Source organism: Saccopteryx leptura, chromosome 13 (assembly GCF_036850995.1).
Source record: "Saccopteryx leptura isolate mSacLep1 chromosome 13, mSacLep1_pri_phased_curated, whole genome shotgun sequence".
Taxonomy (NCBI): Eukaryota; Metazoa; Chordata; class Mammalia; order Chiroptera; family Emballonuridae; genus Saccopteryx; species Saccopteryx leptura.
Genome location: NC_089515.1, coordinates 5,522,709 through 5,536,627, shown reverse-complemented (window position 1 = coordinate 5,536,627; position 13,919 = coordinate 5,522,709).

Below are 13,919 nucleotides of genomic sequence, written 5' to 3'. Positions count from 1 at the left end.
CCCTCCCCACATCCTGAGCCGGCAGCAGGCCCCCTGCCTTCCTGACCCCTGTCAGCGCCTGTCGGTGGGGCTCCCGGCACTGCCGCCTCGCGTACAAGCACCCCTAGCACCCTGCACCGCAATATTCTTAAGCAGCCTCCCCGGTGACTTTTTCAGCTTTCTTTGTCCTGGGCTGAGCTTAGAATGACAGAAGTTGACCAGACATTCCCAGGGCTCCTGCTGTGTCCTGTGCTGGAGGTGAGGAACATGGGCACATTCTCATGACCCCTGGGTCTGGTGGTACAGGGAACACCTAGACCAGTGGTGGTCCACCTGGTCCCTACCGCCCACTAGTGGGCATTCCAGCTTTCATGGTGGGTGGTAGCAGAGCAACCAAAGTATAAATAAAAAGATAGATTTAACTACAGTAAGTTGTTTTATAAAGATTTATTCTGCCAAACTTAGCGAAAATCCGACCTAAAGTACTTGGTAAGTAATTATTATTATATGCTTTAACTTGCTGTAACTCTGCTTTATAAATTTTATAAAGTAAAGTTACTTCCCTACTTTATAAATCACCATGACTGTGAAACCGGTGGGTGGTTAGAAAAGTTTACTACTAACAGAGATACAAAAGTGGGTGGTAGGTATAAAAACATTGACTACCCCTGACCTAAACGAGCCCCAGCGGGCAGCCTCTGGCCTGCATCTCCCTGCCCCAGGCCTCCGGGGGCTTGTCAGCCCCCCTCCATGCCTGCTTGTCGCTCTCCCTTCGAAGGAGTAAGTGAAGCCACTGACCAGGGACTTGCCTACGGGTGCAAATCTTGAGAGAGGTGCAGCTGGGCTTGGACACTGGTGTGTCTGACCCCAAGGATCTAACTCCCATCTCCTTTCCTCCCCGCTGATGCGAACCCACAGCTTGAGTCATGTCTGACCCCTTCCTTCCCCCACCCTCTGCCGTGTCCTTGTCATTCGTCATCTTGTCTATCTCACCCTCGAGTCTGTCTCTGTCCCCTCCCCCACCTCCCAGTCCCAGGGCAGGGGGACCAGGGTACCTCCCTCAACAACAGTCACCACTCCTGGGGGCGTGTTTTGCTGTCATCCCAGTGACAGCTACTACAGGGGCACTTTTAAAAAGAAAAAAAAAATTGGACAACACGCTCTGGAGTCCTCGTTGCCTGTAGTGAGATAGTGACTCTCCTCGCTGGGACATTCAGTTTATCCGTGGTGGGTATCCTCTGCACTGTAGACTGTTCACTGCTGTTTGGGATCTGAGCACAAACCACGCTGCGTCCCTAGCCTCCTTCTCCTCCCCCACCCCATACACAGCGCCTCCCCTCCCACCCCCGCTGTCTTCCCCATGTCTCCAGGCGAGGCGAGGACGTCTGCTTCTGACTTGCTCAGGTCAGTGTACCCACTGCGAGTGCCAGGCTTGCCGCCCTGTGCCATAATTACTGCGCGAGTCCATCTGCCCTGCAGTCGACCCCCTCGACCTGCTCACTGTCCTATCTGGCAGGAATGCCTCCCCCACCACCTGGTGAAAGAAAAAGGCAAAGCAGCTTCTGGTTGACTGGATAAATGAACCACATTTGACCGTGGGGGTCTTTAACCCACCAGGGCCTTTAAGAGTCTTCCTCTCTACACAGCTTCCCGGTCCAGGTTCAAGGTCCCACGGTCTTGGTGACCCCAGGTCAGCATAACTATTTCTGCAGTCCACGAAGGTAGGTGGCCCGTAGTCCATGTCTTCCCTGAATCAGGCTCCCAAGAGCCTCCCTAATCTCTCCAGCAAAGGCCCATTACCATGTAAGTCAAGTCAGACCCAAATCTACACTGTGACTAGTTTTATTTGCTAAAATCTCCGGTTTTTAACTAAGCCTGGTACTTCTGGTATTGTTTTTGAATGTAACAGAAACCAAGTGAAAGTCTCTCTAAAGCCCTGCACGACCCCGGCCTGTGCTTTGTCCTGGTTATCAGACGACGGGTGAGGACGGCGGTGACTCGGAGAGCTTGCCGACCGTGGAAAGAGTCAATAAGAGCATGAGTCAGAATCATCTGAAACCAGAAATGTGTGTCGGTAATAACTCAGAAAGTCACCAAATCAAATTTGACGGTTCTTTAAAAATCGTCATCTCGTCTACGAGGGCGCCCCTTCCACCGGGTGGAGTGCCAGGAAACCGAGTGAGCTCTTGTCTTAGGAAATGCTCACCCTGCAGCCCCAGGAAAATGCCTGCACCACCACCCCCCGCCCTCCCCCCCGGGGGTGGGCTGTATTCTGGCTTGTGCGCCCCATGGAAAAACGGCCCACCGCTGCGAGGAAGCCACTTACCGTTCAAGAGGAGACGGTTAAAGTAAGGTGAGAGCCATCCGTGCAGCCTGATCCTCCTAGGCACGCTTCCAGCGGCACAGAGAAAGCTGCAGAGTCCCCCCTCCCCACCCCGGGTGGGGGTGATGTAACTCTGGCTTCCCCGGCCAAGTGCATTGCACGGGAATACCAGAAGCATTACCCACAAGTATGGTTTTGCTATTCAAATCCAGCCGCTCCACCGCCTACCCACGGAGAGCCCTGCTGTTTCCGCCCCAAGAAGAGAGGGCTGTGCCCAGACCTGCGCTGAGCTTCCCTAACGACCGCCGGGCTTCAGTCGGCCAGCCTGGTGTCAATGTCCGGTGACCACGATCTCTATCCCAGAGGTGGCCATCCTGGAGTCAGAAAATGCACGCCGTCAGTCCGCATCGGAACAGCAGAGGGTCCGGTGTCACGCACGCTCCCCCCTACTCCCCCACCTCCGAAAGGGCCCTCGAGGCCTGAGTAGAACAGACACCAGAGGTCTAAACATGACGTCTTTCTGGAGCCAAACCCCTTCCTCCTCCTGCTTAGGTGGATGGCAGCTGATCTAGTTCACGGCTCTTGCAACTGACCTATTTTTGAATTCTATTTTGGAAAGTGACACAGAGCTTCTTGCGTCCCTGCAGAGAAGAGGAGGAGGGACAGGTACGCGCCCACACCCGCACTGGCACACGCGGACACACCCCGGAAAGCAAGGCTGCTGTGATTTCCCAGCAAGGAGCATCTGTTTCCTGTCACCAAAAGAAAGAAAGAAACAAAAACCCAGAAAAAACAAACAAACAAACAACAAAAACAACCTTGTCAGAAGGTACTTAAAGTATCCACAGTCCTTTCAGAAGTACATAAAAGATACCTATGTTCACACACCAGGTGCTTACTTTCTGGTAGAATGCCTTCAGGCTAATGATGTCCGTCCTGTTGGGGGGGCAGGCTCACCTTAATAACAGGAGCAACTGGCCCTGGCTGGTTGGCTCAGCGGTAGAGCGTCGGCCTGGTGTGCGGGGGACCGGGTTCGATTCCCGGCCAGGGCACACAGGAGAAGCGCCCATTTGCTTCTCCACCCCTCCCCCTCTCCTTCCTCTCTGTCTCTCTCTTCCCCTCCCGCAGCCAAGGCTCCATTGGAGCAAAGATGGCCCGGGCGCTGGGGATGGCTCCTTGGCCTCTGCCCCAGGCGCTAGAGTGGCTCTGGTTGCGGCAGAGCAACGCCCCGGAGGGGCAGAGCATTGCCCCCTGGTGGGCAGAGCATCGCCTCTGGTGGGCGTGCCGGGTGGATCCCGGTCGGGCGCATGCGGGAGTCTGTCTGACTGTCTCTCCCCGTTTCCAGCTTCAGAAAAAAAAATACAATAAAATAAAATAAAATAACAGGAGCAACTGAGGAGTGATTTGTGGCTGATTTAGAGGCCGATGTCCTTCTAAACCTCGCTCCCCTGCATGTCTGAGATGTAACCCCACAGTAAGCCGGTGGGATAAAAATGACATCTCCTTTTTATAAGAGAGAATCATCTTCTGAGTCACAGATGACTAGGCATCCCGTTCCCAAACGATGATGCTGTGATAATGGCAGTGGCCACTCATTGAGCCCTTTTATGGTCCAGACACCCTACAGGCATTATGTACAAACTTCTCTGTTAGCTGCCGGAGGTGTATTTTTAGCTCTCCTTTATACAGGAAAACTAAGGCTAAGGGATAGTGAATAAATTACTCAGGCATTCGCGACTCCTGAGTGGCAAACCCGGACTAGACCTCAACCCAGGTCTGCCCAATTCCGGAGTCTGCATTCTCTTCCTCAGAGCCAGGCTGCCTCCTACCAAAGGAGCACCACCAAGATTCAGACCTGAGTCTGTGATTGTCCCACGACCCGTACACCACTTGGTTTCTGTCCTTTACCGCCTGTAAAACAGGAGCTCTCTTTAACGTTGATAGATTTTTCTGTCCGTTAAAAATGGAAAGATAGGCCCAGGCTGGGTTGCTCAGTGGGTATAGCATCGTCCCAGCACACCGAGGTCACGGGTTCAATCCCCAGTCTGGGCACATACACGAAGCAGCCAATGAATTCACAACTGAATGCAACCCTCCCCCTTTTCTCAAATCAATGGGAAATTATAAACGCAGTATGGTGTCTTGGATGGAGGGACTCCTGGGGCTGAAAACGGGCACCGGCAGAAAAGCTAGTGAGACCCGGACCACTCTGGAGTTAGTGAGGAGTAACGTACTGGTGTTAGTTTCCTGGTTATGACAGAGGTGTGCTCTGCTATTTTTGACACTGACAACAAACAGGGGGAAATGGGGGAAGGGTATAAAACAATTCTGCCTACTATCTGCAACAACTATTCCGTAAATCTGCAACTGTTTCCGTTTCATTTTGGAAATGTAACAATTCTCCTGCGGTTCCTGATTGTTGAGGTTTGTACCAGTATTGGGTTGTAGGCCGAACTACAATGTGGATTAACGTTTTCCACTTATACACCAATGCATTAGGGTTAATAAAATTACACTGACTTAAAAGTGCTTCTGATGCATTGTAGGTTTTTTTTTGGGGGGGGGGGTTGGTTCTTGTTTATTTTATGAATAATTAGCTTTATGCGCTGGAAAGTTCTGGAAAGAAGAACCCACCCATCAGTAACGAATGTTTATCGTGTCTAGGCTGTGTTCTCTAAGTACTATTTCACATCAAACACCAACCAAAATACAGTTGCTTAAAAGAGGAAACAAGAACTATGTCTCACGACTCTGTGCGGTGGGGCTGCTGGTTGGGGACAGCAGTTTGGTGGGTCACTGTGGTCAGCTGACAGCTAGGCTGGCTCAGGATGGCCCAGTGTGGCCGCAGCCACGTTGCAGGTAAGGGGCAGGTCAGTGGGTCTCAGGGCACGAGCGGGCCGGACGTCTCTGCACTGAATCACCTCTCGTTCTCCCACAGGCCAGCCCAGGCTCATCTCGCGGTGGCCTCAGGGTCCAAAGAGCAGGACTGACGGTCAAGTCCCACAGTGCGCGCACTTCCTGAACCTCTGCCCGCCTCACGCCATTCCTGTCCGTCGCTGAGACCAAGCCACACGTTGAACCAGGATGGTAGGTGGGGAAGGAGAGACTCCGCCCCGCACGCCGAAGGACTGGTGCGCAGGGAGGAGAAACTGTGGCCGTGTGGGAAAGCACACCTGACTGCCGAAATCAGGGGGAAGCTCACTCTTAAATAAATAAATAACAGATAGGTAGGTAGGTAGATAGATAGATAGATAGATAGATAGATAGATGCAAGTTTTGCCCAGAGATTTGGAATTTTGGCTGAGACAAAAAGAAGCCATTATTTCCTAAGAAAATTCGGCATTTACACAAGTGATGAGCCCTGGGTAGCCTAGCCAAGGTGGACTGTTATTTAAGAAGTCCAAGGGATGGTGGACATTCCTTTGTCTCATTAAAATGGGGTATTTTTTCTATGATTTTTTTAAGTGAAAGGAGGGGAGACAGTGCGACAGACTCCCCTGTGCGCAGCAACTGGGACCCACCTGGAAACCGCCGTTTGGGGCCGACGCTAGAACCAGTCGGGCCACTGGCTGTGGGAGGAGAAGTGGGAGAGAAGGAGGGGGGGGGGAGAGAAGCAGATGGCCACTGCCTCTGTGTGCCCTGGCTGGGAATTAAACTCGAGATGTCCGTAGGCCAGGCTGACACTCTATCCACTGAGCCACCAGCCAGGGCTGCTGACATTTTTTTCACTAATGAAAAATAAATGCTTGTAGGAGACAGGATTTTGGTCCCCATGGTCTAGTACCTTTTCCCTCCAGTCCCCTAGTGTCACGTCTGTTGCCTTTTCCCTCCAGTCCCCTAGTGTCACGTCTGTGATCATGTGAAGTCCCAGAGCAGCAGAGAAGTCAGCTGGCAGCTGGAAACAGGGAAGCGGTCCTGGGCTTTCTGGGTGGGCCCAATGCTTGTCGGGGAGTTGTGACTCACCATTACTGGCTTTGAAGATGGAGAAAAGGGAGCCGTGAGCCAAGGCGTCTGAGTGGCCTCTAGCAGCTGAGACGGGCCCTCAGCAAACAGCCGCAAGGGAACCGGGACCTCAAGGGAACCCGTGACACAAGGCGCTGAACTCTGCCGACACCCTGAATGAGCCCCTGGGTGGATTCAGCCCCAGACCCTCCGGGAACGAACACAGCCCAGTGATAGGTGAGACCCCCTTCAGACCTCCAGCCTGGAGACTGAAAAGGAATACATTTGTGTCATTTTAAGTTTGTGGAAATTTGTCACCGTGGCCATGGAGAACTGCTGTAGTACAATGTTCACAAGAAAAGTTTTAGGAACGGTATAAAAGCACCAAGGAGGGGAAAAAAAGCAAAAGCCGTTGACACTACCAGGATCTCTAGATAATCACGTGCTAGTTCAGATCTGTTTTTACTATGTAGCTATCTTAACCCAATTTGGGGTCACACCCCTACTTTTATAACAGATTGTTTTTACTGAACAGACACAGACAGTGTCCCATGTCGCACGTTGTCTGTGCCATCCCGCAAAACAGATCATTTTAATCAGATCTTAGAGGTGTTTGTGGGGAGGCCACACAGGGTGTGAGAACCTAGGGGTGGGGCCTCCCTGGATAAGAGGAGGTGTTGCCGGGTGGAGTCAGAGCTGGGCAGGCGACCTTCAGGGTGTCTTTCCTGGGAGAAGGAATCGTGCGGCCAGAGAGACGGAGGCACGAGCCCAGGGTCCGCAGCTCGCAGTCCTAGGCGGGAGGGTAGGTCGGGTAGGGCAGGAGCTGGAAGGGTGGGCGGTCGCCTGGGGTTAGACCCCTGAGGACCCTGTCACCGCCACCCTGAAGCGGCTTCAGAGGGAAACACCCTCAGAAAAGTCATCCTCTTAGCTGGCTCTCGTCCCTCTCTCCCTCTGGAGGTGCCTTCTTGACACCTGGCTCACGGCTTCCCTCAGAACGAGAGCCCCCTCCCTGTCCCAGGAGACGGCTGTGCAAACCAGGTCATCCTAGAACAATGTAGCGACCCCAAAAAACCGCCTCCCAGTGACAGAGGCATCCAAACCCTTGTCACCTGGAAGCCGATTGGAAAGACGGGAGATTGGTCTTACCTTCTGACCACAACCTGCCCGCAGACCTGAAATTCACAGACACAGAAATAAACGCATTTAATTACTCCCGGCTTCCCAGCAGGTCTTGGCAGACGGCAGACGGCAGACGGCAGAGGACAGACTCAGACTTCGTCAGGTCCGACGACCAACCTTACATATTTGGGAACCACAGAGTGCTTTTTTTCTCGGGTTTTCCTGTAAAAACTCAGCCTTCCAAGGAGCAGCTTAGGTGGGCAGCTGAGGGTTGGGTGGGGGCTGCATTTTCCTCTCCCGGGGATACAGGTGGGAGTCAGGGGCCCTCTCTCGGCGAGGGCTCCCTTCCAAACAACTTTAGCCCATCTTTGCCAAGAGCTTCAACACTGGGCGCCCCCCACCCCTTTTTTCTCTCTTCTAAGCAGAAGATGGGATCAACGCCTCTCTCTCTCTCTCTTGCTCTCTCTCTGCTCACAAGAGTTTGAAGACTTGAAACCTGGAGTAATGGATCGAGTCCCACTCCCATCTCCCAGCCCGAGGGGAGGGGTCACGTTGAACAGCAGCGTCCCCCTTTCCTGGGTATGCACCCTCCCCAGCCTGGCAGGGGACACAGAGCTGCCCGCGGCCCTTGCTTTATCTGAGTGTGTTTTCTATGCCCACACGCCACGCCCTCTGCAGACAAGAGCCTGAATCCATCGCCTGCTTTCTCCCAGCCTCCTCGTGCCTAAGCCCGCCTGCCCCCTAATCTGGCCCTAATTCCACCTGAGCGTGCTGTCTGCTGCCCCCTTCCAACATCAAAGCACAGCTGCTCGCCCCGACAGAACGACAGTCTTTGTTGTTCCTGCACCGCTCGGACCTTCTGCAGTTGGCATAAACAAAACTGATTTTAGAATTTAAGCTTGTCCTTGGAGGTTGGTTCCTGGGGCGTGTCTCTCTCTCTCTCGCCTTTACAGCTGCTCCCGCCGCTGGGCCTGCCGTCCTGATATAGACGTATAGGGCTTTCCGGCAAATCCCTGAGACCCATGCAGTTTCTAACTCTTTCTCATCTGAACTTAAAACAAGTTGCCTCCCCAAGGACGTTCCTGCTGAGATGGAGGAGTTGGCACTGAGACTATCGCTGTTTTTAATACTTTCCTTGTCTCTTTCAGCAGCAGTTATGGTCACGCTCATCTTAGATATATATATTTAAAGATTGGACCAGTCCTAGTAGAGAATGACCCATTCCTTCTTGTCCCCGACTGGCCTCCACCAGACATGGGTCACCAAGCCGGATTCTGCTCATTGGGGGCCACTGGCCCTGTCTGTGGTCTGCTTGGGAGTTGGAACCTGCATCCCCATGTTGATCCCGGACAAAGAGGAGCATCCCGCTTTTCAAAGTCATTGCTACGTCTGGTCATGTTCACATGCAGCTGAACTTCCACGGAGCAGCTCAGAGGCCTATGCTTGGGACTTTGGGAGACAGTCATCCGCCACAAAGCAGAGGACGTCAGGTCATTAAAGTAGCCCTAAAAGGACCTGTGGGAGCGAGGGATGAGGCTATACAGCCCGAGGGAAGCGGACATGACCCCAGGACCATTCACACAGTGTCAAGATTGTTGCCTCAGGTCAGTGACGACGGTTTCCGAACACTGACCTTTTGGGAGGTGGGCCTTCACTCTCAGCGGGCTGATGGCTCTGGTCCCGGCCAGCCCACCTCTACACCATTCACCCTAACCCCATCCCCCAGTCCTAATGGTCCAGGAGTCTCCTTCCACTTGCACACTTACCTCCAAGGCTTGGCTCAGGAGGGCAGAGAGGGTTTTTTTTGTTTTTTTGTTTTTTTTTTTCCCAGAGAGGTTTATTCACAGTGGCATTTCCAGACATCATGGTGGCTTCCAGAATGCTGTGTCTAGAACCATTCTGAGGCTGCAGGTAGGCTTAGGAGGGAAGGCAGCCATTGACCATGGCATGACCGTGAGTACCGAATGGGGAGAGAGTTAAGTCCTCTCTGCTCTGCTCTGCTCCGGGGGCCCTCTGTGCTCACTGTGCCTGTGAGAGGGGTCCCTGGCCAGTGTTGTTTGGTACTTGAGGGCTCACTCTGGTCTCTCTTCCTGACAGCTGAGGTGCACCTGGTGCACCAACCAGATGGTGTCCCGTTTTTATCAGGGGCTCCACTGGAGCCTTCCCAGGATGACCCCCCAATACACACCCCCCACCCACCCAAGTCCTCGGTCTGTAACATTGCCTTGTGTCTCCCTGCGGGAGCAGTTCTTCCTACACGCCGTGTTAATGGATGTATAATATTTCTTCAGATGGATATATTACTTTTCATAAACACTTCTCTAAGGATGGACATTTGGCTTATTTACTTTTTTTTCTCTTACAAAGAACAATCTAAGTTTTGTACGTAAAGCCCTTTGATAATGTTAGGAGAATATCTTAGAATAGAATCCCAGAGGAAAAATTATTGGTTCAAAAGAAATGTCCATTTTAAACTTTAAATGTGTACTTCTAAATGGATTTCAAAAGACTTGTCTCAACTTACTGTCTAGCCTGTAATTTAAAAATTACTTTAAAAATCTGAGAGATGAACAGTTGCTGCATGCATCTTAAAAGATCATAAGTTATTTTTATCTAATCAAAGGGGCAGATTTGGAAAATGTAGAATCACAAAAAAGGGGGAGACAATTAAAATGACAAATTAAGGTCAGTAGGAGGAGAAGGGCATGGTTTCGGCAACTTTCTATAAAATAGCTCCGAAAAAACAATATATAGCTCCATAGAACATGTGTAATATTATACATATATCATACATGTCATGCATATAAAATATAAAAATATAAATATTACACATGGACATAGGTGACATATCATATAAAGTTGATCACTATAAACAAGTTATATAATATACCAATTAATTATACATACATATTTTAGGTATATAAAACACATTTTATTTTATAGAGCTATATAGTTCTCTTTCTACACACACATGCTAAAATTCTATTATTTAGTAGTACATATGAGGTGTGTATGTGTAGAGAGAAAACAATGAAGCAATTGTAGCACAATGATGTCAGTTGGGGAGCCCCGGAGAAGGTAGGTGACAATCCTTTGTACTGCTCTCACAACTTACCTACAAATGTGGTGTTGTTTCAACATAAGGACTGATGGATCTGGGTGATTCACCGTGTCCTGCCGCATTGGGGGTTCCAGTTCTGAGCTTCTCCATCAGTGGTCCTCACAACAGCACACCTACCACAGCTGTGTGGCCGTGACCTTGGAGTCGCTCCCCACTGAGGCAGACTGCTTCCTTCTCCTGCACCTTCCAAGGTGCGTCCAAGTCTTCACTCCCAAAGGTCACATTTCAGTTGTCATCCCTGGACACAAATCTTTGATCGCGTCTTTGATGACTGCCCTCATGGGGAAAGGCCGCCTCGGGACAGTTTCTGCTGTTCGCCCAGCCACTCAACGCACAGACCTGCTCAGTCAGTTGTCAGAAACAGAGCCAGACGGACTGGGAGCTGCTTGGAGGGGAAGCGGGGTCCGCTGGAGGCTCGCGGGGCCCGGGGCGGTCTCAGGGCCCTCGCCATGGGAAGCCAGGCCGTTACCCCTGCCCCACCCGCCCCTTGGCAGGCTGCTGGCCTCTGGCCAGGCTCTGAGTTCTGACCCTCCGCTTGCACTCCCAGGAGCCTCTGGCTCCCTGTGCTGTCCCCGCTGACCCCACACTGCTGTCCCGTGCCCACCCGTGGGGCTGCCCTCCGCAGTCAGGGCAGGCAGGAACAGTAGGTGGGCATGGGGTGGGTGAACAGAGAGTAGATGTTTCAGAACTGGGCAGGGACAGGAAGTCGGTGACCTACCCCTCCAGGTCACAGTGTGCCCTCTGCGTTCAGTCCATTTTATTTTATTTTATTGCATCTTAAAAAATAGAAAAAACTGATAAGTTTAACTGTTTCCTTATTTTACTCGTATTCCTTCAGCGAGTGAGGCTTGTGAAGGGCGTGCCCACATCCTCGGACCGTCTTCCATCTGAAGTGTTCATCTTCACTGACCTATGGGGAGCCCTTACGAAGGGTGTGACCCTTCGCCCTGTAGTTGGCGAAAGCTGTCCCACTCAGCCGCTGGCCTTTTTGTTTACAGTGGCTCTGACACTCCCCGATTTTGCATGGTCCAGTCTATCACTGGTTTTCCCACTGTGGCTCAGCGTGGGTAGACGTGTTTCATTAGAGAGGCCTGGCCTTCTGGGAGCTCAGACATTATTCATTCGTGTATTTCCTCCCCGTCGCTGGTTTTCTGCACGGCGTCCCCGCTTGCCCCGCCCAGGCGGCATCTAGCCCAGCGCCCCAAGTAGGCACTCGATCAGGAAGTGTTCACTGTTGACTCGACTGAAGGGTAATGAAAACTCTTTATGGTCTAATAACTTCTGAACATTACTTGCAAGGCTGCAAATGAGAACTCAAGAAGCAATGACCTAAATGATACGCTGGTGCCTCTCGGAGGGTCTGGCTAATTAAATTCACACCATAGGTGGGGGCTGCCTGCCCCAGGATGGCTGCCTCACAAGGCCGTGAGGATGACCTTCCTCCAGAGCCTGCGTGCCCCCTAACAGGACCAATGGATATGGAAGTCACTGTCTTCCTTCTCTGTCTTCAGAGATTTGGAGTACGATGTGTGCCTTCTAATGGTGATGCTTTGACCATTTATTCCTACAGAGTTATCTGCAGGGGGCACAGCCAGTGTGTTCTGTTAAAGTGGAACATCGTGTCCATAAGTCCAGGACACTGAGTCCGCTGCTATGCAAATCTTTTCACATCTTCAAGCACATAGATCAGAGACAGCAGTGCCATTGTGGTCCTGCGTGTCCTTATGGCCCCAGGACTCCAGATCCCACTTTAGAAAGTGCCCACAAAAACAGAAACAAAAACAAAACCTACCTCATGCATTTCTAAAGACTTATTGCTCCCGCAGTGCCCTGTGCACTCTCAGCTTCGGGAAACAACCTTCGGTTTGAAATCTTGCTTTTTTTTTTTTTTTTTTTTTATGGAGTTATCGATTCTCTGTTGACTCCTTGATTGCAAGATCATGAACTAATTGATTTTGTAGAACTGTCTCTTCTTGCCCACACGAAGTGAAAAGGGAGCGTGGGTTGTCTCACTCAAGTGTCTGGAGAAAATCAACGTGTCTATTGCACAGATTATATTTGTAATAATGAGTTTGTAAATGAAGTTAATGTTTAATGGGTTAATAATAATCCATGTGTTTAGAGATATGTGTGTACACACACATACACACACACACACACACACACACACACACACACACATAGTGTGTCTGTAAAGTCATGGTGCACTTTTGACCAGTCACAGGAAAGCAACAAAAGACGATAGAAATGTGAAATCTGCACCAAATAAAAGGAAAACTCTCCCAGTTTCATACCTATCTATGGTCAAGATAAGGAAGCAAGCCAAGTGCCCATCCACAGATGAAGTGGATAAAATTGATCACACACACACACACACACACACACACACACACACACACACACACACACACTGGAATATTACTCAGCAATAAAAAAGGACAAAACCTTGCCATTTGCAAAAACATGGATGGTGGACACAGAGCGCGTTATTGCTAAAGTGAAATAAGTCAGACAGAAAGAAAAATACCGTGTGGTTCTACTTATACATGGAATCTAAAGAACAAGACAAATAAAGCAAACAGAAATGAATCCATATATACAGAGAACAAGCTGATGGTGCCGGAGGGGAAGAGCGGGGAAGGGAGGAGGGGGATGGATGGAATTTTTAAAAAGCAAAAAATAAATAAAGAAAATACAGAGATACATTATTCAGTAGCATTTTATCTCAAGTTGACATTTATTTATTCTTAAATTTTAGGACTTGGAATCAGGTTTGCAAACGGGGTGAGCTCTTCCCGGGCAAGTTGGTTCCATTCACTTTTTCTGAGATGTCTGGATGCTAGCTATCTGAAGTCCAATTCTTGGAAACGGTCACAGAACCGTCTAGAAGTGCTTGGGCCCTGAATTTCAATGACTGAGTTTAGGAGAAGCTTTTGAAACCCCCTGAAAAAATATTTAGAGCAAAGCAAACCTACAAAAAGCATGGCAGGATCTTTAAGGAAAAACTTTCCTGAACTGGTATCGATTTGGTTTGAAATGCTTTTTGATAAGATATGACAGCATGTCAGTAGAAATTCAGCGTGACACCCTGGAAGAGGCCCGCTAAGTTCCAGAAAGCCAGGCTTCGCCTCAAGGGGGAGCTTAGCCGTGCTGTGGAGGCTCTAGACCAGGGGTCTCAAACTCGCGGCCCGCGGGCCGCATGCGGCCCGCCGAACAATTTTGTGCGGCCCGCAGACTAATCCATGAAGTTCAAAATATTTTGGATAAAATTAAATAAGCCTAGGGGCCTACTTGTATTTTTCATTTCTCTAGCATCCTAGCTAGATATTAGCTTAGTTAACAGCAGTTGTGATGCGAACTACAGTTTCTGGTCGTTTTGTGACACTGAGTAAACTGCATGTACGATTGTGCTTGATGTACTGATTTTTTTTGTTT